At 37.2% G+C, this 27,997-nt stretch overlaps 1 long non-coding RNA gene across 1 annotated transcript; it reads right to left on the minus strand.

Annotated features, from left to right (window-relative positions):
* On the minus strand, positions 1 to 27,993 carry LOC144287907 (uncharacterized). The gene is made up of 6 exons (XR_013355733.1): positions 27,097 to 27,993; positions 23,614 to 23,709; positions 23,239 to 23,405; positions 17,287 to 20,322; positions 6,072 to 6,147; positions 1 to 5,424 (listed from the first exon to the last, which is right to left on the minus strand). It is a non-coding gene; the product is annotated as an uncharacterized LOC144287907 (long non-coding RNA).
* Positions 27,994 to 27,997: the final 4 nt, after the last annotated feature.

Raw genomic sequence — 27,997 nt, forward strand, 5'->3', positions numbered from 1 at the left:
TAATTTTAATGGTGTTTTATTTAATCCAAAATACCAAAAATTATATTTTTCAACATGCAATGAATATAAACATTATTTATTCAGTGTTTTACTTTTTTTCAGACTAAGTCTTTGAAAATCAATATGTATTTTACATTTAGAACATAGTTTGACTGGGACTAACCACATTTCCAACACTTAATAGCCACATATGGCTACTCACTACGGTACAGGACAGTGCAGATCTAGAAGAAAAAGTTCAAAATTATTTCTTCAGCATATGATGTGATGTATGATCTTCCCCTGCTAACCTTCCCTCCTACCTATTAACTATGTACACTTGATGCTCTTGTCACACTACACTAGTGTCGTTTCTTGAATATATTGTCCTCTCTAATTAGAATGTCCTCATCTTATCTGTCTCCATCCTCAACACTTGATTCACCCTTTCTTTAAATTGGCTCAATTACAATAGCATTACATGCATTAAGAAGACACTAGAAACTTATGAAAAAAACACATAATGCCACCTGAGTGCCAATGTTATTTCAGATTCCTAATTTTAAATATTGAAGAATTCATCAGTTAATGATTACAATTTTTTATCCTGAATGGGCAAGAAAATTAAAAATAACCCAGACCCCAATTTCCTCATCTGTAAGAAAGATCATAACAATAATATTGACCTTTCAAGATCATAGTAGTAACCAAATAACGTAAATCACGTTATCCAAAATTTTCCTCTTAGGGCAGCCCGGGTGGCTCAGTGGTTTAGCGCCACCTTCGGCCTAGGGCGTGATCCTGGAGACCCAGGATCAAGTCCCACATCCGGCTCCCTGCATGGAGCCTGCTTCTCCCTCTGCCTGTGTCTCTGCCCCTCTCTCTCTCTGTCTCTCATAAATAAATAAATAAAATATTTTTAAAAATTCCCCCTTAAATTTTGTTTCTATGACCTGAGGACATTTTTAATGAAGTCAGATTTTCATTCAACAATCTTACCTTGGAGGTTTGGGCTGGAGTGATGAATTGGTCGAAGGAGGCTCGGAATAGGTCGAAGGAGGTCCATTGTGAGTGCTCCTTTAGGAATCATTTTAATACTATTAACCTGGGCTAACATCAGTGATGCTGACCCCTTGTTGCATATCAACATTTCCATGGCATTTATAAAGGTATCAGTGCCTGACCAATGACACTGGAAATTTTGGGGGTGTGGGCCAGGCACAGATAATTTTTCAAAGTTCCCTCCTCTCCCCCCAGGTGATTCTAATATGCTGTCAGGTTGAGAATTACTGGGTCTATCAGTCTAGGGTTCTTTATTTGTGAAATAGGACTAATTCTTTGCTATAAATTGTTGTAAGGATTAAAAGAAAAAATGTATATAAAGTACCTGGCACATTTTAGAAATTTGATAAGAATTCTTTCTTATCATTATACTTCTTTAATTCCCTTACTTTCTACTAATCGCTTGGATGCTAGAACTGTTTTCTTCTCAAACAGTGTTTTTTTCAGTAGGTTTCTTATTTGTTGCTTTTAGTTGAATGGAACCATTAGCCTCTGGAAATGATTCAACCTCAACCCACATGAGGAATACTATACATTCCCCTAGCTCCAACACTAGTACCCAAGTTTTCCTAAGCAGAGGTAGACGACTACAACATACCCCTTGCTCCCACTAGCTGGATAACTCCCAACATCTCCCAGGAAAACATCCCCTCTCTCTTGAGGATACTGTAACTTTTAGTGATTACTGGATTAGAATGTCCTGGAATGTCTTTAAAATGCGGATTCATGGGCTTTTCCCTCGATCTACTGAACCAATTTCTCGAGATACAACTATGTTTTTAACAGCTTCTCTGGTGATTTTTTTTATAAATATTTTATTTATTTGGGGTACCTGGGAAGCTCAATGGTTGAGCATCTGCCTTTGGCTAAGGTCATGATCTGAGGTCTTGGGATTGAGTCCCACATCAGGTTCCCCATGGGGACTCTGCTTCTCTCTCTGCCTATGTCTGCCTCTCTCTGTGTGTCTCTCATAAGAGAGAGAGAGAGAGAGAGAGCGCACAAGGTGTGGGTAGAGGCAGAGGGAGAGCGAGAAGCAGAGTCTCCACCAAACAGGGAGCTTGACATGGGGCTCTCAGGATCCTGAGATCATGACCAGAACAGAAGGCAGATGCTTAGGCTTAGTCCACTGAGCCACCCAGGGGCCCCATCTCAGGTGATTCTTATGCTAATACTTGAGAAACATTGGTCTAGAGAAAGCAACAACCATAGATACAGCATCAAGTAACTCAGATTAATTTACCTACTACAATCCACTCAGACGTAGAACAGGGAGGAAAGTAAAGCTGCTCAAGCCTATTGTTGTTTTTTTAACATCTAAGGAGCTTTCTACTTTTCTCTAAAAGATTTTCTTGACCTCAAAAATGTTATTTTGCTCCCACTGCGTCTTAGGGCTGGAAATGCTCTTAAAGATCATCTAATTCAATCCTTTGTCTTACAAGAAAGACTGGGACTTTCCCAAACCCGCTAACCTAGTGGTACCATGTACTTAAGGTAAAGAGCTGCCAACTTTCCTTTCAAAAGGCAAAAATGGCTCCGTGAATATCTGGCTCTGCACTGGCCAGAATTTGTGCATTCACAGCTTTGACTCCTCCCCTTCATCCACCCCTTTATAAAAACAGTTTCTTTTTCTCTTTAAGGTTTGGAAGCATATCCCACTTCACAAATTAAGGGAATGGTAGGTAGTAAAGGACAGCTTCACATGGACAGCAGATTTTAAGTACATAACTGAGCAAAAAGCAATTTCTACACAGGCTGTAACAGACTTGGAAATGATTTACTTTGAAAAACCTGAGCCTGTTAGAGTTTGGGGACTCATGTACAGGTAAATGATTGTCAGTGCCGTGGGCTGCTACATCACAGTCCTAAGTGAGTGACACATCGTCCCAGCTAACTGATTCCCAGGAAGGTGAAGAAATTCAACACAGAACATTATCTGTTCACAAATTCAAAAGAACCAATTCAACAATGGAAGTAGACAGTGCCAGTGTCATGAGATTAATCCTTTCCACAGTCATCACTTTGGAATTTGTAAATGTACATCTACAAATACAAGGAGCGTTGTACTTGTTTACTTCACTTGGTTTCCTACTATTACTGCTTTCATTTTTATTATGAAGCATTTTTACATTGCTGAAGCTTGATTCATTAAGTAATTACCATCCTCCTATCTGGGTCATTGGTCATATTTATTGCAAAAGAAAAATACAAATCACTATTCAAGAGCAAATTCCACATATTTTCCACGTCCTAAACTTTTCAACCTCTCTTATTTTGTGCAGGGCTGACTCGTTCCAAGGAACAGCACATTCCCCAGAGGTAATCAGACTGAAGCAGGAGAGAAACAGGGTTGGTCTTCAACAGAGAGGTCTGCAGAGTTTTTGCCATTTGCTGTCCTCAGTATTAGGCTCCATTTCTAAACATTATTAAGAGGTTTTAAAAAATAAACCTGTGGTAGAATTGGTTTAAATCATCCTGAGTCCTAAATCACGGGGAGAAACACAGACACACACACACACACACACACACACACACATACATGCATACACACACACACACACACACACTTCCCTTTCCTCTTCTTGTTCACAGAATAAGCAGGGCATTGTTTCTGACTATTCATTTCACTGTTGAAGAAAACATAAATAAAACATGGCAGGATGAATGGATCACATCATTAACTTAAACTGCCCCATACTTGAGAAGAATATATAGTTTACAAAATAATGAGGAGCCTGGAATTTGTGCGTAGAAAGTGTTCCTGTTTGTAAATAATGTATACGCCACTCTCCTTGTTTCTTTCTCTTTTGTTTTTCATTTCATTCTTTTTTCCACTACAATCATTGTTGAGTCTAGATTATCCTTTTGTAATTGTGTTTCCTGAATTGCTAACTAAGCTATTTTTAAAAGCTCATACAAAATAAACAATTCAAGATTCTTAAAAGACAAAGGCTATTTGATGCCTCTAAATGAATGGGAAGAAAGGGTCCTTTCACCTTCTAAAACAACCTTTGCCTAGAGAAGCCAGTAGACCCAGGAGGGAGGGGGAGAAAGAGAAGCCAGGGATGTCTACCAAGGGTTCACTGCCATACCTTGAGTTAGGTGCATGTCTGCACAGATTTCCTTTTTCCTCATAACAACCTTATAAGGTCAAAATTATTATCCCCTCTTAACAAATAAAGAACAAAGACTCAAAGAGGTTAAGTGACTTACCCAAGGTTATAAAACAATAAAGGGAAAATACAGATTCAAACATAGGCTGGCCATGTGTTCTCTCTGTACTGTTCAAAAATAAATACTTTTTTTTTTTTTTTTTGCAATATCATGGGTTGTTTCCATGGTCAATGGGTTCTTTTGTTTGTGCATTTGTTGACTGGGTTTATTTGTTTGCATCCTGCATTATCTGTTTGCCAACACAAAGGAGAGAGAATTAGAACCGTGGAACTGTGGCACCCTCAAGTCCAGTATTCTTGCCAGCGAAAAGTTGGGTTATGATAATCAGTCATCTACTGAGGCCAATCACTCCCATTCATGAGGCAGAAAACAGAGCAATCCCAACTAACACACATGCAGGATTGATGAGGCATTTGGACATATATAGACAAAGAAGGCATGGGTCAAGCTCATTAGAGAAGTACAAGATGGTGCTGCCTGGATTAGTGTCTGAAGGTATATGGTCCCTTCATATTCCACAGAATCCCACTTACCCACAGACATTTCAATGCACTTTGACTATTTCCTGACTCTGGTTGCTGCTCAGAAAGCCAGTGACACTAGAAACTGAGATATCACCGTCGGAACATATGGGAGCCTCGTTAGATCATAGGCCACGAGAGGACACGTAGGAACAGCTTCCAGGTGAGGAGAGAGGAAGTCCTTAGACACAGGCTGGTCTTGCTTTTTGTTTTAACCATGTGATAAACTATGTCATCAAAGAGGATAACACAGTAATGGAAAGATATATCCCTCCACACCACTGTGCTTTCCCAGAATCTTTCCAGCACCCAGGGCAAGTTCAATGAAAAGAGTATAAATGCTGGAATGAGACTGACCTAGTTCTGCATTTCAGATAAACAACTCACCAGTTAAATGAACCTCTCTGAGTGTCCATGACCTCATTTGTAACACAGGGATAATAACACCAACCTTACCACATTGTTTAGAGGATTAGAGATAAAAGAAGTGAAATACCTGGAAGATACTCAGGCAAGAGTCTTGGTTGGTTATTTTAGCCCTAAACAGTACCCAGGACTAAAATCTTAGAATCTGATGGTTCTTGGAAGTCTACTGCAACAGCTTTCCCCAGGTAGAAATATCTTAACATACTTGATAGAATCAGTTTGACTACTTTCTGCTTTGAGAGGGCATCTCGGCCCAGTAATGGATCTGTAAAGAAAAAATAATGAATTAATTAAAATTTATCTATTTGGAGAATTTAAAAAACTATCAACTGAGGTTATTCAAATAGATTCGTATGGTAAGAAATGTAGTACAGCTGAGTTTTGAGCAAGGTAGAACAAATGAGTTAGTAAAGGGTTAAGGGTGACCACTTTGGGCCTGAAGTGCATTAAATTTCTTGAAAGAAAAATCCTTTTCCACTCATAAAGTTGTACATTAATGCCACAATTCAATTCACATGTGTTTAGCTGTCCTGCAAATATTTTGTTCACAATTTGAGGTGATAAACTTATAGGTTTTCTTTTTATACTTACTGGATAAATGAGTCCTAAATATGGGGGGAAATGGTTAAATATTTAAAGATTGTTTTTGTTACTTAATTTTTAAGAAATTAGGGGCAGCTTGGGTGGCTCAGTGGTTTAGTGCCACCTTCAGCCCAGGGCCTGATCCTGGAGATCCCGGGATAGAGTCTCACGTCGGGCTCCCTGCGTGGAGCCTGCTTCTCCCTCTGCCTGTGTCTCTGCCTCTTTCTCTCTCTCATGAATAAATAATAAAATCTTAAAAAAGAAATTATTTCGTGCTATTCCTGTCCTCCTGCTCTACCCAACATACCATTCAAAGGTTAGAAAATTTACCTTTCAGTGGGATCACATCCATAGTTAAAAAACAATCTCAGCAGACGTTCTGTGCTGGTACAACTCAATCAGGCCCCTGTATTCAAATGAAAACACCATACCAAAAGGCTGAGTCAAGGCCACAGACAGTTACACACATCTCCCACTCAAAATGCTTGTCAATTTCTAAGACTTGATAAATGTGACCTTTGAAACCCAACTTGACTATGGGAAAAATGCTTCTGAGATTACACGAATGTCAACAAATGGTAACTGGACCTCACTTGCTAGAAATAGGTGAAAAATCTGAGCCATCTGAAATTGTGAATTTGTTACATCATTTTCAGAATATGGATTTCTTTTCTTTCTTTTTTTTTTTAAGTAAGCTCCATGCCTGACATGGGGCTCGCACGCACCACCCCTCAATCGAGAGACATGCTCCACCGACTGAGCCAGCCAGGGGCCCCAGAGAAAATGAACTTAAGTTTAGGTGTACACTCAATTGAGAAAGGGACTAAAGTGGCCATCTCTAGAGAAAAACTTATCACCCTGTTCAAATCACTTGAACAGCCTTCATTTGTGCTCTTTATACTTTACTCACGGCTGTGACTCAAGAAGATAGCTAGCATTAAGCAAATTATAAAAGTTTAAATAAAACAAAGTGTCTAGAAAATTGATTAGATAAGTCTTCCATTTTCAACACATATCTTGATAGTATGTGTTGTATAGAAAATAATTTGTAAAGTTGAAAAAGTGAGCATGGTCTTAAATATTTACCCTGCACTTACTGTCAGAACTGCCAGCAGTAACAGTTATGTACTATTTGGAAATAGACAACTGTATTAACAAATTTCACAAAGGTACTCTGTATTCCACACCAAAACTGAATCAAATTTAAGTGGTTTGCTTAACAGGAGAAAAGAAACAAGCAGCAAGAATTGGTCAAACGTTCCAAAGAATAAGCTCTTTTAATCTGTTTGGTTTTAGTTTTGGCTTTTGAGGTATAATTTATATACAGTAAAAGGTACAAACGTTTAGTGGGCAGATCAAGAAATTTTTACTTATGTATATAATCTATAACCACCAGCCAGATAAAAATATGGAAAATTGTTATCATCTCAGAAAGATCACTCCTTCCCAAGGAACTTTTTCCTAGTTCTTTATGTAACTAGACTATTCTCCATACTTTTCATTTATTCCTTCGTTTAAGGAATAATAAATGTAGATACACTAAAGATGCTTCATTCAACAATTAATTATAGCACAGATTCAGAGTGCTAATCACCAGGAATATAAACGTAAAAACTCTTGTCTACAAGTCTTCTCAGTTTTCTTGATTTTAGAATTTCAATATTTTTTTTTTAAGATTTTATTTATTTATTCATGAGATACACAGAGAGAGAGGCAGAGACACAAGCAGAGGGAGAAGCAGGCTCCATGCAGGGAGACCAAGCAGGACTGGATCTCAGGACCCCGGGATGACGATCTGAGCCAAAGGCCGATGCTCAACTGCTGAGCCACCCAGACGTCCCAAGATACCAACTTTTAATTATAAGATAAGAAAATTCTAAGGACTGAATGTACAGCATGGTGACTTGGTGAACAATACCGTATTGTATACTTGAAATTTGCTAAGAGAGTAAATCCTAAGCATTCTTACTACAAAAAAAATAAATAAATAAGAGAGAGAAAGATAAATAACAATGTGTGGTGATGGATGTATTAACTTGATAATGATGTATATTTTTCAATGTATACATATCAAATCATCATGGTGTACACACTAAATGTATACAATTTTGTCAACTATATCTCAATAAAGCTGGGGGCAGGGGGAAGCACACCTTTCAGCAATGAACAGATTTCCTGTATCAGGTATTCTACTAGCCACCAGAAATGATATTATCTACCCCACAAATGGCTCCATCTACCTCTGAAAGGAAATTGCCTCTTTTTTTTTTCTTTTAAATGTGCAGGGTTTGTCATTTGCAAATACTTTTTTTTAAAGGTTTTATTTGTTTATTCATGAGAGACACAGAGAGAGAGAGAGTCAGAGACACAGGCAGAGGGAGAAGCAGGCTCCATGCAGGGAGGCCGACGTGGGACTCAACCCAGGTCTCCAGGATCAGGCCCTGGGCTGAAGGCGGCACTAAACCGCTGAGCCACCTGGGCTGTCCACAAATACTTTTTTTTAAGACATCAAGAAAACCTAAACAACTCTCTTATCCAGAATTGGAATTGGCCTGCCCACATTTACTACTTTGCATGTTTTCTCATTTGCCCTTTCTCCAATTGCTCTGGAACCCATCTTGTAAGTAAACACTCGTAGAGTGCACCCAACAGCATCTTATAAAATAGGAGTAGAATTAAGAGGAATAGTAAATAAAATTGCTGGTTGATCCCACTGAGTTGTAGACGTAATTATTTTTAGTAACTAGATATGTTCAGTGTCAAAATTATAATCTTCTCTAGAGTATTTAGACTTTGTTTCTTTAGTTTTAGTTCATAGTTCTTTTTCTCCTGCCTTGAGTTGAATGCTTAATATAGTTCCCTTTATTCTTGCATGTAATGTAGGACTATGGATTTGTGCCAGAGTAGGAATTTGGCACCATCCAATTTTCCCCAAAAGGTTCATATGGATTATTTTTAACTCAATAATTTGAATGAGCGGTGATTTGAGAGACATTTTTCAATATTTGGAACAGATTTGATTTTGTTTTAAACTCTTTTATTTATTTCTGGTGTTTTATCTTGCAGTCAGAGAATGTGGTTCATTTCTTAGGGCATTTTCTGTATGCATATCTGATCAAATTCTGGAAATATCCCATCAACACTTGAAAAGATTTATAGTTTAGTTTAGTTACTATTTAATTATCAATTCATCCTCATTAATTCATTATTCATATCCTGTATGCCTTACCTGAGACTAGGGGCAGGAAGAAGGTTCTGGAGAGATTGAGAGATTGTTATTGTTTCTGTCAATTTTTCCTCTTATTTGTCAAGTTTCTTTTCATATAACTTTCTCTGTTGTTATTCAGCAATATAAATTTAATCTTAAGAATGTATTTGTTATGTAAAATATTGTTATCCTTGCTTCCTTTTTTGTTATACTTGTTGATCAGCTTTTGACCGTTATTATTTTATGATTTAATTAACTGAATATCTTGGACACCTAATGGAGTCTTTATGTTGTTTTTATTTACTGTTAAAACAAGTATGTTTAATCTTTTAAAATCTTATTTGTAAAAACTTTTATGCTTCCGTGCTTCATCTTGGATGTTTTGTTTTTATTCTATAATATATGAACTGTGTTTTGTTTACTTTTATCTTCTCTAGAGTTTTTTTTAGAAGGTATATGTCCAATGTTCTAATGCTTATAATGATTACATTTTGGTTTTAAGAAATACATATATTTTATAATATATAATATGTAATATATAACATATAATATTTCCCTGGTTTTCAAAGTCAAGAATGATGTTAACTTTGAGTGTACCCATACAAGATGAGAAATTTATCCCTGAATGTCTAGTCTTGTTAATATAATTTGGAGTTTCAGAGTTACATTATTATTATGAAATTATTATTTTTTTTTTTTACATTTTATGGATTTTCTTTTCAAATTTATTTCTTTAAGTTTGTGTTGAGGAAAGGCTTTCCCCCACTCCACTCCTAATGTTTCCTTACAGGAAACTCTCCTGTCACTCACCACCCTTTTTTTTTTTTTTTTTTTTTTAGACAGGGAGAGGGGTGGGGATGGGGTAGAAGGAGAGAGAATTTTAAGCAGACTCCACAACTCTGACATCATGACCTGAGCCAAAATCAAGAGTTGGGTGCTTAGCCAACTGAATCACCCAGACACACTTGTCACTCTTCTCTCTTTACTAACATCTCCCTGGAAAGGAAGAGTGGCTTAAGCTAATCTATTACGAAAAAACTGGGCATGCTTAGCTCTGCTTTTTCTTCTTGAGAGTTAACTTACTGCAGGGAGTGAGAGCTCCTCTCTGCTCTCCATGCCATAAGTTTTACTTGAGTGGAAAGTCCCATCCTAAAATAGAGCACCATGTCTATAAAAGTGAGTCTGTTATATTTTAAGTTTCAGTAGCTGGTCCATTTGGCTCTCATCCTAACATTATTATGGATTGAATTTTGTATCCCCAAAAGATATTTTGAAGTCCTAACCCTCAGGTTCCATTAATATGACCTTATAAGAGTCATTTGCATGATACTGAACCCAGGATAACTGATGACCTTATAAGAGATGAAGAAAGACACACAGGGAGAGATGGCCATGTGACAATGCAGACAGAGAGTGGAGTAATGCATCTATAAGCCTAGGAATGCCAAAGACTATCAACAAACACCAGAAACTAGAAGAGGTGAGGAAGGATTCTTAGTGTGGCCTTGCTTAACAACTTGATTTCAGACTTCCAGCCTCTAGAACTGTGAGATCATAAATTTCTGTTATTTTAGGTCGCTCAATTTGTGATACTATGTTACATCAGCCTAGGGAAATCAATACAGTTATGTTCTTCAGGTTAGACTTTTTCAGTAATGAAGATAATTTTGCTATTCCCCCTGCCCTCTGTTGCCTTATTTCTCAGTTGGTTCATAATTCAGGCAATGCTCCTAAAAATCTTGTTATGGACCTATTTTCACCCATTGATAGAAACTCTTGATTGGGGAAACAGAATTGTAGGAAATTTTCTTGAATCATATCATTAATGATCTCATCTTTTCTGGGTTTTCTGTTTTCTATTTCTGTAACTTTTACTATTCAGATATTGGTTTTTCTGAGATGGTGCTATATCATTTTTTTCTTATTTTTGTTTCTCTGTTTTCCAAATCTTTGTCTTTTGTTCTAGACTATAAGCTCGAGTTTATTTTCCAATACTTAGAGAGATTTTCATTTCTACTAACATATTTATAATATCTAATAACCCCTTTTGTTCTCTGAATGTTCCATTTCTATGTCACGCAGTTATTGTTTCATGGATGCACACTTCCTTTATCTTCCTAAGGTTATAAATGTTATATATTTTTGAAAGTTTTCTTCTTGATGAATAATCTCATTTTCTCAAAGTTGCTTTTTTCTATTGCTCTATTTGTCTGATCTCTTTCTCTCATGTCAGGGGCGCCAGGTGACTCAGTCAGTGGAGCTACCCACTGTTGGTTCGAGTTCAGGCAGGTCATGATCTCATGGGTCATGGGCTCAAGCTTTGCATCAGGCTCCGCATTCATTAGGGAGTCTACGTAAAGATTCTATCCCTCTGTCGCTCCACCCCCTCTCTCTAAAATAGATAAATAAATAAATCTTTTTTAAAAATATGTAGTAATCCTTGATTGTCCACTTACAATTAAGAGGGACTAAAAGTTCTGAACACATGGATTAGGGTTATTGACTTTGAGCTGGCAGTACTATTTTTCAGGAAAGATAAAAGCCCATTTTATAGTAATTGGAAAAAAGAAGAAAAAGAAGGGAAAAGTTCATTAATTAGAAGATATAGAACAGTCTTTTGTATATACCATTAAATAAAAGAAAAACATAAAGGCACAGAAAAAATTATGTATAGAATGACACCATTTATATAAAAAAGACAAGAGACAGAGATGGGATACAGACTTTCCTCCATAAACAATTCTGTATATTTTGCATTTTGATTACATAATGATTTTACTTAGTTTAAAAATGATTATTTTAAATGTTACAAGAGTTTTTAGGTTATCACCTCTTTTGCATCATCTGTATAGAATGCTGTAAAAGATTTTAATTTCTATACTCATATTTATTTTTAGCTGAAAAACTTTTCTTTATTGCATCTTTAGTTACTGGTTTTTGCTCAAATTATTCCAACCCCCCCCCAAAGTAACTACGATGTAACTTAAGTATTAATCATATTTTCTGCCATCACTTCATCTGTCCTCTTCCTCTCCAAGTTTGTTCTCCCTTATCTTTACACATGATGTTTTCATTTTCACCCACAGTTTTTTGTTTGTTTGTTTGTTTGTTTGTTTCAGTCAATTCTTTGAATCTTTACACCCAACACAGAACTGTACATGGGAAGGAAAATAGCTGAGCTTATCAGCAAGAGTCAAGGCAGCTCTAACCTGTCCACCAAGAATGGGACATCACTCTGAACTTTGGACAGTATGGAGCCAGCACAGGGCAGGACAGCCAAGGCATACATGTTGATCTGACTGTCAGGACTTGGGTTCAACAGTAAAATGAGACAGCAGCCAAAACATAGCAAAGAGCCAAAACAGTGGCTCCTGTTCACTCCATCTCCTATTCCTTGACCCCCCTAGGGTAACTCTTGGGGAACTTTGACAGCTAAGGAGGGACAGGAGAGGACTCAAGAGGAAAACATAGGGCTTTCTGCCACACAGACAGGTGGGGACTCTCGCCATATTTGTCTTCCAAGCTGATACATAAATAATATACTTTGGAAGTATTTGGGAAATTTTCCCTCTCATTTCATCTAAATTCTTTCTGCTGATATATAAACATATTCAAGAGCTAATTATTTTTCTTTTATTATAGGAGTTAAGTTATGCTACACCTCCCTATAAATATGCCCCTTACATTTGTATTCACTTTTTGAGTTAGATTACAAACAGTGATACTCAAACTGCTTTGTTTGATTGATACATTTTACAAAATAAATAATTACAGTTGAATGGCTTTAGCCATGGGTCATAGTCTCCAGCCCAACCATACACCACAGAGCCCTTATTATTACATGGAGTCTGATTCACACATTTGTGTTGTCTGCTGGCTCCTGTAGACTCTTGAGTTTGCTTTCAAGTTTTCAACGTCATTTCACATACATTGTGTCCCTTGTTTTCATAACAACCCCAGAGGAGGGATATGTTAGCTACTATGTTCTCTGTTTTTTAGAACAGAAAATGTGGGCTGTAAGGGGTTAACTGGCATGCTGAAAGTTACCATGCAATTAATAAATGGTGTATCTTAAAAAAAAAAAGTGGATCTAGAGTCAATTCTTTTTTTTTATCGCAAAATACTACCTTTCTAAACAGATGCAGTGTAAATGAATTCCAGTTACCTTGTTGCTTTAAGTTTTCATACATACTTGTTAGAATATTAAAAGTTATAATAATAGATAATCAAGGAATTGTGAGAGCAAAAGAGCATTATTATGATTGTTCCCTTAATGTTTTTGATGAAGTGAAATCACATGCTGTGAATAATTTGTGGTGATGTCCTAGGTAAACACATTACGAGAACTATAAAAATGATGTATTGATATCTTAATTACTCAAGCATGTATTCTTTGTGGACAGTTTCTCAATTCTAGCCAGCTCCCCTTGCTTATCTTTAATTGCCAGGTACAGTTGCCCACATTTACAGTAAGGCAGATAGAAGAGAAGATCATGGCAGGGAATAAGAAAGACACCAAAAAAGTTCTTTTAGAATACGTAGGGCTAGATGAGGTTTTGAGAGGTCGCCCACTTGTCTACTCCCCCCACTTCCCACCCTGCCTCTAGCCAAAGAAAAACTCAATTTTTTGAGCCCAGAGTCCTAGTCAATGACTGCTTTATCATGACCAAATGAAAACAAAATTGCTCCTTGCCTGGAGATGACTGAATTCTTTGAAAATATATATTACTCAAGGGTCTGAAAAAATCTTTTTATAAAATATTAGAGTTTTGAAATAACTAAACTTTATGAAATAATGAGCAACTTAACTTGAAAAAATTGTGGTCCAAAGCATTGGCATACTGAGAGGACAAGAGAGAAAGGCTTTGAAACCGTGCAACCTGATGGAGAGGAGTCGTGATCACTGGCATTGTTTAGTAACGCAATGCGTGGTCCTAATAAGAGCATACTGACATTTAGTTGGCTTGAAGTTATTTTTCAGCTCTCCACAAACATTGCAACTGCCCATTGCCTGCATCCAAGGTGAGCCACCTGCACCTACCCACTCCCATGCACACCATTGATTAAATTCTACACTCTATGAGCAGCAGCACCTCAGGTTCTCTATAATAATGATGACACTATCAATGAAAATAGAAGTTTTATCAAATGTTGGAGAGGATGTAGAGAAAGGGGAACCCTCCTGCACTGTTGGTGGGAATGTGAACTGGTACAGCCACTCTGGAAAACTGTGTGGAGGTTCCTCAAAGAGTTAAAAATAGATCTGCCCTACGACCCAGCAATTGCACTGCTGGGGATTTACCCCAAAGATACGGATGCAGTGAAACGCTGGGACACCTGCACCCCGATGTTTATAGCAGCAATGTCCACAATAGCCACATTGCGGAAGGAGCCTCCACGTCCATCGAAAGATGAATGGATAAAGAAGATGTGGCTATGTATACAATGGAATATTCCTCAGCTATTAGAAACAACAAATACCCACCATTTGCTTCGACGTGGATGGAACTGGAGGGTATTATGTTGAGTGAAATAAGTCAGTTGGAGAAGGACAAACATTATATGGTCTCATTCATTTCGGGAATATAAAAAATAGTGAAAGGGAATAAAGGGGAAAGGAGAAAAAATGAGTGGGAAATATCAGAAAGGGAGACAGAACATGAAAGACTCCTAACTCTGGGAAATGAACTAGGGGTGGTGGAAGGGGAGGTGGGTGGGGGGATGGGGTGACTGGGTGACAGGCACTGAGGTGGGCACTTGACGGGATGAGCACTGGGTGTTATTCTATATGTCGGCAAATTGAACACTAATAGAAAATAAATTTATAAAAATAAAAAAATATAAAAATAAAAGAAAATAGAAGTGTTATGAGATTTAAGATAATAAAAGTTCAATTTTTTTATCCCAGCTTTGTGAGATAGAATGCACAACAGTTTAATTTCAAAATTAGCAAATTCCATGTCACCTATATGAGCTTCATGAGAAAAAAAAAGTGAAATAATTTAATGAAAACTATATTTATGAAAGTGTTTGAAATTTCTATATTAGAGTCTATGAAACAGATAAGTTGAAAAACATGCAGTCCCTGTCTTTAGAGGGCTTTATAATACCTTTCTGATGAAAGAGATAGTTATTATATTTAGGCTTACTATACCACAAAAGATAGATGATTTAAACATTTGAGAAAATCTGAAAGTTTTCTGAAAAGATACGAGTATGAAAATCTCTTAATACATATATAATTTACCACTTACACAGTTAGGTTTAAATCATTTCCACTCTGTAACGTGGACTAGGTATGTATATATGTGGAAGGAAATAAAAAGAGATAAAAAGGCAGTGTGTATATAAAATTTCTCTGATTAATTAGAATTTGGATATGATGAAACACAAAAGGCTTCTTGAAGAAAGTAGTAGTTGAATCTATTGAATAACACTGCAAATATATAAAAATGGACATTTTCTCCTGAATCAAATTCCTCATCACAGACATACCTGTAATCAAAACTGTACATAAAAGTTGAATTTGAAAGTAAAGCAAAATATGTTTCTATATAAACTTACCTTTGTAACTGCAAATTCTTTCCAAAAGCATTTATAAAAATGTGACTATTTAAACAGTATGGGAAATACATACATGAATACCTTAACAGAGTTTACACTTTACCCCAGGTTAGAAATTCTTGTCATACTTAGAGTTGTGGAAATACCTAGCTTTAAAAACTTGAATTTGTGCTCCATGAATGAATGAAACAATGACCAGCAAGCAAAATCAGTAGAGGATATGCAACATTTGGAGATAAACACATATACCTAAACAGGAAAACAATCTTTACCTAGATCAAAAGAGAATTTGGCCAACCCTAGGAAATCTGAGGACCTTTCTCAGCATTGCTAATCGCAGGGTTTGCTGCAGTTCAACGTAAATGTTTTTAGTTCTTTATGAGACCCATAGCTGCCTATTGCAATGACTTTTAGGGTGGGGTGGGCATAGTGTACTTTTATAGCAATAAAGGACTATCTTGTTGAAATCTGCTCATTCCTTGTTTTTTACTGCTCTCCAACACTGACTCAACTTTACAAGCATTCACTGAGACCTCTCTTAAGCCTGTTCAAGAAAAGATTAACTTCAAAAACAGACATTGTAATATATGTGTAACACACACATCCACAGAGAGTTACTTTTGTGTGTTTCTTACAGAGTTGAGAGCATCACATTTTTATCATGATGAAGAAAATACATTTAATTGTCCTAAAAATTCCTCAGGTATTTATCAAATAAACTCAGAAGAAGGCTCTAGTATATGACTTCTAAATAGTAAAGGATGGAGCACCTGGGTGACTTAGTCCGTTAAGTGTCCAACTCTTGATTTTTGGCTCAGCTCATGATCTCATGGTCATGAGTTCAAGCACTGGATCAGCCTCCACACCCAGTACAGAGCCTGCTTAAGATTCTTTCTCCCCTCTATGTCTGCCCCTCACCCACTCACCCACCTCTCTATCTCTCTCCCTTTCTAAAAAAAATAATAAAAATAAATAAATAAATAGTACTGGGACATGTGTTAGAATTATGATTATATGTTTTCCAAAAATAGCATTCACCATTTGTGAAGGAAAAAATAGAAATAAAATGTGTCACAGATCAATTCAATAATTACTTCTCTATGATCATTATATAGAAAAGCCAAAAAATATATTCTCTTAACTTCAAAAAAGATCACAAGTTAAACCTTCAAGATTTTTTTTTTAAGATTTTATTTATCTTTTGGAGACAGAGAGAGAGAGATCAAGCACAAGCAGGGGTAAGGGCAGAGGGAGAAGCAGACTCCCTGCTGAGCATCTAGTATACATAAGGCATTAGGCTAGATGCCATAAAGCAGTACATTTCAAACTGCACCTGAATTTCTAACAGTAGAAAAGTAAGAAAAATTACCCCTGTGGAGTTGGAGCAGACAGGACTTACTGCCTCAGGCAGGACAAACAGGCTATGTTGTGCGGTAGTCACAAATATCCCTAACATTCATTTAAAACAGGAAGGTTGGGATGAGCACTGGGTGTTATTCTATATGTTGGCAAATTGAACACCAATAAGAAATAAATAAATAAATAAATAAATAAACAAACAAACAAACAAACAAACAGGAAGGTTTGCTTCTTACTCCCACTTCACGTATATCACAAGCTGACTGAAGAATCTTCTTAACATCATTCTGACATCAAGATATAAGTGGATGAAGAAGCTACTATCTGAAATATTACAAATCATTTTGTCAAAAGGAAAGAGAGGTCTAGAAGGCCTCCCATCAGCAATTAAATAATCTACTCACAAATTCTTACCTAGAATTAGACATCCAACCTTGAAGGGCCAAGAAGGGTAATCCAATTGCATACCTGGAGAGGAGAGCCAGATTTCACCAGTGCTGCACATCTACCCTAAGTATTTCATCTTCAAATTATTTGAATTTTGCATTCTGCTTCATGCTAAGTCCATTATTATAAAAAGAAAGTCTTTAATGACCAGCAAGCAAAATTGACCCCCAAAATACATTTTTATTCTATGGCACTGGTATTCACAATGGTCCAATCATGACAGACCTTTTCAATCCTGCCAAGAGTTTTGTGTTTATCCTGAGGGCAATGAAAGCTATTGAAGTAATTTAAACTGGGCTCTAAAATTATCAGAATTCGACATTATAAGGTCACTCTGTGTTGCCACTGAGAAATGTGTTTAGACTGTAGAGTATTCCTTTAGAGTGAAAGCACAGAGACCAGTCAGGGAGCTTACAGAAGAAATCCAGAGATAATGGATTATAGAATCAGATTGGATAGAAGTCGACAGGTTTGAGAAATATTACCTTCAAAATGAAGAGATGCAGTGATTGGTTACAGGGCTTCAAAGAAAGGGAAAGTCTAGGATGTTTCTGAGTTTTCTGGTGTAGCCAACTTGGTAAAACACAGTGCCATCATTCTCTGAGACTAGACTAAAGATGGAGGAGCTGATTTAGGAAAAAGAGGTAAAGAATTATGTTTGGAACAGGCTGAATTATAGGTTTATAGTACACAGATACATGTTTAGATACCTAAGAATTCTTGGGAAATCACCCTGCCCCATCTTAAATCCACACAGTTTGAGTGGGAGAGGCTGTACCCCTCAGTTTCAGGAGTAGACATGGGATCCAAGCTGGCCCAATCAGCGCTCTTGTTGAGATTTTTTTTTTTTTTACCCCAAAATTCTTTGAGGAAAGAGGCTTCAGGAGCACCTGGGTGGCTCAGTGGTTGATCATCTGCCTTTGGCTCAGGTCATGATCCCAGGGTCCTGGGATTAAGTCCTGCATCAGGCTTCCTCCAGGGAGCCTGCTTCTTCTCCCTCTGCCCTATGTCTCTGCCTCTCTCTCTCTCTCTCTGTGTGTGTGTGTCTCTCATGAATAAATAAATAAAACATCTTTAAAAAAAAAAAAAAAAAAAGGAAAGGAAAGAAAGAAAGAGGCTTGGGCTTTTCACTATAATCCCTAGGTAAAAGGATAATATAAGTTGATCGCTGCTAGTAGCTATCATTGCCACAACATGAGAAGAGGATGCCTGATATTGAACCCACACAGAGAAAGGAGACAAGATCATTAATGACAGCCCACAAATTCCTGGGTTCAGCTATGTCTACCCACTTACCTAGAGCAAAAGATTCCTATTTTTGCATCAGCTACACTGAATCAGCTTTCTGTCACCTGCAACAGAGAAAACTCTGACTAATCCTTGTGAGTGGGACACACAAAGGAGTCATCTCGAAGTCATCTGAAGCACGTGAAGCCTTTGGAACTACTTGAGCAAGTCAGAGATTGGAAAACCGGAACTTTCTGCTGGAGGAATATTCAACTCAATCTCTGAGAGGCTTCCTGAGCCTAAGATTCTATGAAAATGTATTTAGCATTCCCCTAGAACGTTCTTCCCTTCTCCTTCACAGTGAAAAGACTTTAACACCATCCTTTCATTTTTTTTTTCTTCCCCTGGGTAATGGTTATTTTTAAAGAGCTACTCAGTAGTTTTATGATTGGGGTAGGGACGAACAGGAAAGGCAAAAGTTAGGAAAGTGTTGCTCAGAACAGAAAGCACATTAAGTTAGCACTAAAGCTAGAAAATAAAAGAGATTTAAATTGTTTGGAGAATGTTTCCCCCTCTTCTTCATATTTTCTATTACTTCCAGTTAACTTGGATATTATTAATCCAGCATGGGCTGATTAATGAAGTGTGATGTTTGCATGAATATTTGAAATCAAAAGATCTGAAAGGCCATTGCTAGAACCAGATGTATTAGCAGCAGTAATTCCAACTTTAAGGTCCCGGTTTGGAAACTGGAGATCTCACATCACATAGTCAACAAAAGAGGCCAATCATTTTCCCGGCTGTCCGGTGTGTATATGCGATGCCTCCTCCTCCAGATAATAAGCCCTTCTGAGGGCTGAGTCTGTTGCGGCTTTCTGGATGTCTCATTCCTCTCTCCTTCCAATAACCTCCCTCCCCAGTGTCTAGTACAGAGCTGTGCACACAATAAGCATAAATAAATATTTCCCAAGAGTATTAAAATGTGAAAAGCAGAATTTTCTGGAATACCCTCAATCAAATGTACTTATCAGAAAAAGAAATCACACAGATGTTTTTGTAACAAGCAGAGCCCAAATTAGTCATTCATGATTTCTGCTGATCATATTAGAATCACCTCGACTTAAAAAATAATGCACACACACTCAAAATATCACTGGCTTTTTTCCATATAAGCAATATTTAAACGTGAAAACAAGCTTGGAAGGGGAATAAAAGCCTTTAGCTGCAGATGATTCTTTATCACAAACCATTTCCTCTGAATAAGAAGTCCTGCTGGCATCCCTAGGAGTTAACCTTTGCTGCTGCTGGTTACCTGATGCGTTGCATGAATAAAAAGTACGTATGACAGAGCTTCATGTAGACAGTCAACCCAAAGGAAATGCGAATATACAGCACCCTCTGATTCAACAAAGAGAGATGCTGGGTCACCATTCCACTGCAGAGGGATACACTTGCTGATTCAGAAAATTCATGCTCAACACAGGAAAAAGAAGCAAGTCAGCACCAAGTAAGCAAGGCTTCCTCTAAATTAATCATTCTCTTTTTAAATTTAAATTTGAATTTGCATATATTTGAGTCACAGCCCTATGACAATAACATGAGTTTCAGAGCCTTTAGATCTTCAGAAGAAAGATGCATTGTAAATACGAATGCTAAGCAAAGCAGGAGGACAACAGGGGAACTGAGAGCATCTCTGGGTTCAGAAGTTATTCCTTTCCATGTGGTCAGGTCAATCTCTGCAACCAGGGTGATAGTCAGTCTTCATGCTTCTCTAGTCTTTTGTGGAGAAGGAGGAGGAGGAATTAGAAGAGGAGGCATAAAGAGGAGGAGGGAAATGAGAACAAGGAAGAGAAGTTAATGTCCTTTGCATTCACAAAAATAAAGGATTTTGGGGTACTGTATGTTTGTTTATATTCCATATATAGATACACACTTACGCCCATTTTTAAGATTTGTATTGGATAAAAGATGACTCCAAGTGTAGCCCGTCTGCAAACCAACTACAGAAGCTGTCCAAATGCAGAACGAATACCAAGACCATGGGAGCTGCTCAATGCGGTGGTTTAGAAGCCTGGCGTTAAAAATAGGACTCCTAAGTGGCTTCAGATAGAACCTCTACCTACTTCCTAGACATGTGAATTTAGACATGTTATTTAAAGCTTACAATTTTCTATTTCCTCATTTGTCTATCAGAAATAATAATATCTATCATTTTGGATTTCATTAAAGGTCAGATGAGATAATGTTTATGAAAAGATTAGCAGGGATCCCGACACTTGGGAAGTATCAATAAATGGTAGTCATTCTTACTGCTATTTAAACTGTAGGAGTATTGACTTGGACTTCAGATAAACAAGATTAGCAAAATTCTATATACTCAGAAACAGATTATTCTGTCTTTCTTTCCTTTTGTTTTACTAACTCATCAAAGTCAACTTCTGGAAACCTGAATGGCCTGCAAAGTACCAGTTAGTGGATGTAATTACTTTCTTTATTGTAATTATTTACAGTACTGGCAGCTTCACATTTGCATGGCTAATAGAGCTTTCAAAGTATAGTGACATTTGGATTGGTTTTGAATGCTTAAAGCCTTGCAAGTTTCTATAATGAGCCCAAGATATTCAGAAACTATAAAGCATAAAGAGTATCTGCGAGGAGGGTGAGGAGGGCGCCTGGGTGGCTCAGTGGTTGAGCATCTGCCCTTGGGTCAGCTATTGATCCTGAGGTCTGGGGATCAAGTCCCCAATCAGGCTCCCCACAGGGAGCCTGCTTCTCCCTCTGCCTGTCTCTGCCTCTCTGTGTCTCTCATGAATGAATAAATAAAATCTTTTTTTTAAAAAAAAAAGGAGTATCTGTGAGGGATGTGGCCAAGACCCCCCACCCACCACCACCACCACTGCTGTGGAGACCTTGGAGTAATACTATCTGAGTCCTAACTAACTCTACACCCTCCCTAGTCTAAGAGCTGCCATCTGTTAACTCATTTTATTCTCAAAGCCACCTCATGAGGTATTATTTTTATTCCCATTTTGTATGTAAGAAAACTAAGGTACAGAGAAACTAATTTGTTTCCTCAAGGTCACACAGTTAGCAGTGGACCAGTCAGTATTCAATTATAGATAGCATTAAACACTATGTCCCCAGATGTGCTTTTGTCTACAAGTACTGGTGAAAGTTATAAATGTTAAGCATAACTTGAATTTACTATACTGCATTGTTAAAAACCCACGGCTAGACTGTGAATTGCAGGACACCTGGGTGGCTCAGTGGTTGAGGGTCTGCCTTTGGCTCAGGTCCTAATCCCGGGGTCCTGGGATGAGTTCTGCGTCCAGCTCCCCGCAGGTAATCTACTTCTCCCTCTGCCTATGTCTCTGTCTCTCTGTGTGTATCTTTCTTGAATAAATAAATAATATCTTTAAAAAATAAATAAATAAAATAAACTGTGAATTGCTAGGCGATAATATGCTAATGTTGGGAGGGAAAACTGTTTTTCTACCAAAAGGTCTAGTGATCAGGGGCATTCAGCAGCTCCCATGGTCTTAGTGAAATAAACTTCTAAGTACATATTGTAATTTTTGGTCATCAGTTCAAAAACAGCCCCTCTTCATCTGCTCCTGTCATCCTTTCTGGTTGATAAGAACCAGACGGGGTTCCTATGGGGCCTTCCTCTATTAACATCTTTCCTTTTCCTCGAACCCGACCAATTCTACTTAATCCCTTCCCGAAACATAAACACACACCATGACACCATCTGGGATCACGTGCCCCTTTCTGATGGAAGCTTTCTTTTCTCCTTGTGTTTTGCTCTTCTGTCTCAGACAGTGTCCTGTCCACTGCAGGTAACAACATTGCCAGCCGGCAATGACCTCCATCACTGCTGCTGCTGCCTCTACCCTGCCTCTCTGAAAGTTGCCAGGTGACCTCTCAATGATCAAATCTAACGTTACTGGTCTTCTTTTGCACTTGATTCTGTGGGACATTCACTCACATTCAAAATTCTTCCTTTGGCTTTAATGACCCTGTGCTCTTCTGACTTTGACCTTTCTCTGTCTAGCTGCTTTTTCTCATCCTATCTCTTCATTTCTTAGGATTCTTTCCTTGATTCATTTCTCTATTCCTTTATATATATTCTCCTAAGAAATCTGCTTCTAGGGATCCCTGGGTGGCGCAGCGGTTTGGCGCCTGCCTTTGGCCCGGGGCGCGATCCTGGAGACCCGGGATCCAATCCCACGTCGGGCTCCCGGTGCATGGAGCCTGCTTCTCCCTCTGCCTGTGTCTCTGCCTCTCTGTCTCTCTCTGTGTGACTATCATGAATAAATAAATAAAATCTTAAAAAAAAAAAAAAGAAATTTGCTTCTATTCTTAGAGTTTCACTTTATTTAACCTGTCTTTATTATGCTGGTCCCTCCATCATGATGAGCCATCCCCAAACCTTTCTCCTCAATACTAGTCTAGTCAAAACTAGCTCAAGGATGGTCTCTTCCAGAAAAGTTCCTTTTGAAGGTTCCAGTTTACATTATAAGCCTTTTAACCCATACCCTATAACATTCAGAGCATTTCTTAGTTTCTTCTATCTTAAAAACAAGTGACAAACACATCCCTTTGACCTTATATCTCCCTCTGTCTATAGCCCCATTTCTTTGCTCCTTATAACTAAGGTGACCCATTAGTACTTGTTTCCCTAGGACATACCTTTTTTACACCTGCTGTCCTGGTGTATTGTCTGGTTACCATTTGTTCCAGATTTTTTTCATTTTTTAAAACGAGGCAATATTACTGATCTTTGCTTCAAAATAAGTTGGAAGGGGTGTGATAGAGTTCTTGCTTTGTACTTCAAGTATCTACCTCTGTTGCAGCTCCTGTATTTAAGCCACAGGCACAAACAACAATTGTACTTTAACACTTGGTTAAGTCTGAAAGGCAGCAGTGGTAACCCTTCCCTTTTGGCCTCACCTTTTTGTGATACAGTCTAACTACCACCTTGCTACAGGGTAACATGGCATTTACTGGCTGACAGGAGCAGATGGGGATAATTAATTCCTTCTGGGCCCAGGAGACCAACCTTACCAGGTCTGATGCACCAGCCAGTCGATCTATTGCCCATGCCATGAACTACAAGTAGCACAAGGTTGCCAAGTCCCCAAATGGTGTCGGTGAGAAATCCTGAGTTAGATAACAAGAAATATATAAAAGAATGTACCCTGAATAGTCCTACCTTAAAGCATATAAATCATTTTTAAATTATTTATTGTTTGTTTGATAAAGCATTTTTATTTTTCAATGACCTGGTAACAATGAACTCAAAAGTAAAAATGCACGTTCAAAATTAAGTTCAAAATTTCTCAGAAAACAGTTGGTGACATGTGTTTGTTAACATTAACACAGAATTTTAATTGCACAAAATGTTTGTTGACATTAGTATCTGCCATAAGGGCCAAAACCAGAAGACTCCTGTATGTTGAAAGCACATCAACATCTATTGAAAATTTAATAGTGAATTTAAAAGGACCACGCCCAAAGATGGTCATTTCACATGTGCAGCTACAAACGTATGTGCATTTCATTCTATGAGGCATGACTTTTCATTTAGATCAAATGGCTGTTCTTGTAAATTAATTTTCTCCATTTTTATTCTAGATTTTCTTTTACATGTACAAAAAGTGAAGTGATGACTGCTAATGTGATGATTTCATTAACAAAAGATTTTTGCAAACATTAATGCCTGTTTTTTTGTCAGTAGTATTCAATATTCCAAATAAAAAAGCAATTAAGTTAATTCCAATAATTGGTTATTTATTTCATGGAATATAATAAAGTTTTTAGTGGTTCATTCTGGAAATACTGAAATATGTCACTTCATAGTGCACACTATTGCGAATCCACCAAAATTCAACACAGAAGGTAAAATTTTTGTGTATGTGGTACTAATATGAAAACAACTGTGGTAGAACACAGTGTCATGATTCAACATAGTGTTGCTACTAAACAAAGGAACTTTGGAGCAGATATATTCTAGGGATTGATTCTGGTGTGCCCATAGTTCACAACTGCATGCAAAAGCTTGTGGTACCATACTGACCATAATAGAAATATCTTTTTATATTTACACAAAGCAACTGGACTATTAAATATTGAATATAAAAATTATTTCAGTGTAACAGTGAATTCTTTCTTACATTAATGCCTGACATCAGAGTTTAGAAGTGTCTTTTTGAGGGACATCTCGGGGGCTCAGTCAGTTGAGCACCCAACTCTTGGTTTCGACTCAGGTCATTATCTCAAGGTGATGAGATGGAGCTCAGCATCGGGTGCTCAACCGGTAGTCTGATTGAGATTCTCTCTCCCTCTCCCTCAGTCCCTTCTGCCATGTGTGCATGCTCTCTCTCTCTCTCTCTCCAAAATAAATAAATAAGTGAATCTTTTAAAAAAAAAAAATTCTCTTTTTGAACTATTACTTTGTAAATCAACCAAAGAATCCTGCAATGGTAATGTGCTTTCTGTAAACAAGTCCTCTAAATTTTGGTTGCATTTTGTTTAGAATCAGCTGTAAGTCTGTAATCAAAGCAACTGATAGATGGAGCATTAAAAAATTTTTCAAATTTTGAATTCTCACAAATTGCAATGATTAGAAATAAAGCTTACAGATATGAAGGCATTGAAATTGATCCTTACAAAAGCAAAAAGTAACTAAATATATTAAGTGATAAGAGCTCACTCTTTATCCAAGATTTGATTGTGAGATTCCATAATCATATGTATGAATGTATGGTATTTTATTAAATTTTTTTTAAGTATGCTCCGTGCTGGAGAATAGCTCCAACACAGGGCTTGAACTCATGACATGACCTGAGCTGAGATCAAGAATCAGACACTTAACCAACTGAGCTATCCAGGTGTCTCCAAAACCATATTTTAGAATCTCTTCTTCACTCATGGGAAACATATTTTGATAGAGCTTTTGTTATTGAAAAAAATCATATTTTATACAGAAATAAAAGGAAGTTGAGAAAGAGTATTATTTTATAGCATCAAAATTTGTATAATAATCAAAAGAATTATAAATGGAGATGAGTGTATTAGAGAGCTTTGTCTTACAAAAATATTTGAGAAGATAATTTGAATGAAGGAAAAAAGACAGTAAGTGTACCAAAAAATGAGCTCAAATATTTAAACAGTCTATTATCTCTTGCCAAAAAGAAAAAATGAAAATTGAGGATGTCCTCAATTAACAGGATTTGCTCTGAGCTTACCACATATCCCAGCGCTAGTTAAGATATTCTTCATTTTAAATATTGTGTTTTACAAAGAATAAATAAGGTGTCACAATTTCAGATTTTAAATCATAAAATCAACACTAAAAGATTGCAGACAGTTTTATGAAAAAATTCCTGATAATAAGACCACACTGGAAAAAGTACATTCTTTAGAAAAAAAATGGAGAAAAATATAATGAAGGACTACAAATTTGTGAACAATATGACAAGAATAATTATTGTGCTTATGTTGTTTTTATTGTTCAGAAAATCAATATAGTGAGGATACATTTTTTCCTTATTACACATAGTGAATACATTTATTTTTAGAGAGAATTTTCTTTTTGAAAATGGCTTTTGAAAAAACTTTTACAAATCCACCAGGTTTATTAAAACCAATTTGCTAACAAATAATCTTTTTCAAAGTAATGAAATTTATTCATCAAACTGTATACCTGAAAGGATAAATTATGTAGAATATAAATTATGCTCTGAAAACCTGATTTTTTAAATTATGTGGTTTTATTTATTCTTAACATGCCTCCCTCCTCACGCTTAACCCTCAAAATTGTCCTGGTTTGAATAATAAATTATTTGTCTACATATTCATAACAAAAATTTTAACAGAGATTTTACCTAAACTTACTGCCTTCATTTCCCCATGTCCCATTTTCTCTTTAATTCACTTCAATTGGACTTTCAACTCCATAACTTTACTATAGCCACTTTTTTCAAGACACTACTGATGTGTATTTTGCCAAGTTGGTGGTGTAGTCATTTTATTTAACCTTTCTCCAGTATTCAACATAGTTGACCAAATCCTCCCTCCAACCTCTGTTAGCTTCCACAATACAACAGGACTCTGGTTTACCTCTCATCTACAAACCACTCTTTCCTATTCTCTTTTGCTCAATCTTCTTCCTGGACTCTAAATATTGAGATGACCCAAACTCTGTCTTTTTTTTTTTTTTTTTTTTTTTTTTGCCATTCTTTCCTTAGGTGACCACATCCTGTCCCATTGCATAAAATACCATCTATATTTGGATGGCTAGCGAACGTGTATCTGATCTAGATCTTTCCCCTGAGCACCAGAATTGCATATCTGCCTACTGTACCTCTCCAATAAAGCCTTTCTAGTGCAATAATAATAAAACCAAGCACAAAATTATTGACGATAAGACCCTATATGATTTGGCCCCTCTCTTACCTCTCTGATCTCATCCCATATCTTTACCTGTGTTCCCTTTACCCTGACTGCTCCATCCATACTGGCCTTCCTTCCTTTACTTGAGCTTACCGTGTTCATTTCTAGCACAGGACCTTCACACATGAACTCTTCAAATGGCTTGTTCTTTCTCATGATCCAAATCTGGGCTCAGTGTCTCCTCCTTAAAAGGCCTTCTCCAATCATTCTAAAGTAGCCAGCCCACCTCTCATTCAGTAACAATCCTTCTTGTGGTGGGTTGAGTCATGACATCCTCAAAATTATGTTCAAGTCTATGAAGTTGACCTTATTTAGGAGAAAAAAAAAAAGTGCCTTGCAAATGTAATTAAGTTAAGGATCCTGAGATGAGATCACCCTAGATTTAGAATGGTCCTGAAATTCAATGGCAGGTGTACTTATAAGAAGAGAAGACACAAAGAGAAAAGGTTTTGAGAAACAGAGGCAGAGTGGTAACAATGTTCCTACAATCCATGGAATACTAAGGATTGCCAGCGACCATCAGAAGCTAGAAAAGAAGCATGAATCAAATTTCCCTTAGCAACTCCAGAATGAATCAACCCTGCCAACACCTTGATTGAGATTTCTGGCCTATAGAACTGTGAAGGAATAAATTTGTGTTGTTTTTAAGCCTCCCAGTCCATGGTAATTTGTCACAGCAGCCCTACAAAACTAAACTACCTCTCCAGCATAACCCTGCTTTTCTCCTTTCATAACACTTGGATGTCATCCATTTAATTATTTGTGCACTCGTTTTTATTCTGTCCTCCACCCCACACATGTAGGCTCCACGAGGAAGTTTATTTGTCATATCTATGCCTAGCTATGTTACCTATGCCTAACTTGGACGAGTATCTACATGTAGTAAACATTGAATTAAAACTTGTCAAATGAATGAATGTTTTTTTAACACTTACATCCTATGGAAACAATTTATAGGACTTTCTCATTGATTTCACTTAGGGTCTTTGCTAGA

Source organism: Canis aureus, chromosome 17, assembly GCF_053574225.1.
Source record: "Canis aureus isolate CA01 chromosome 17, VMU_Caureus_v.1.0, whole genome shotgun sequence".
Taxonomy (NCBI): domain Eukaryota; kingdom Metazoa; phylum Chordata; class Mammalia; order Carnivora; family Canidae; genus Canis; species Canis aureus.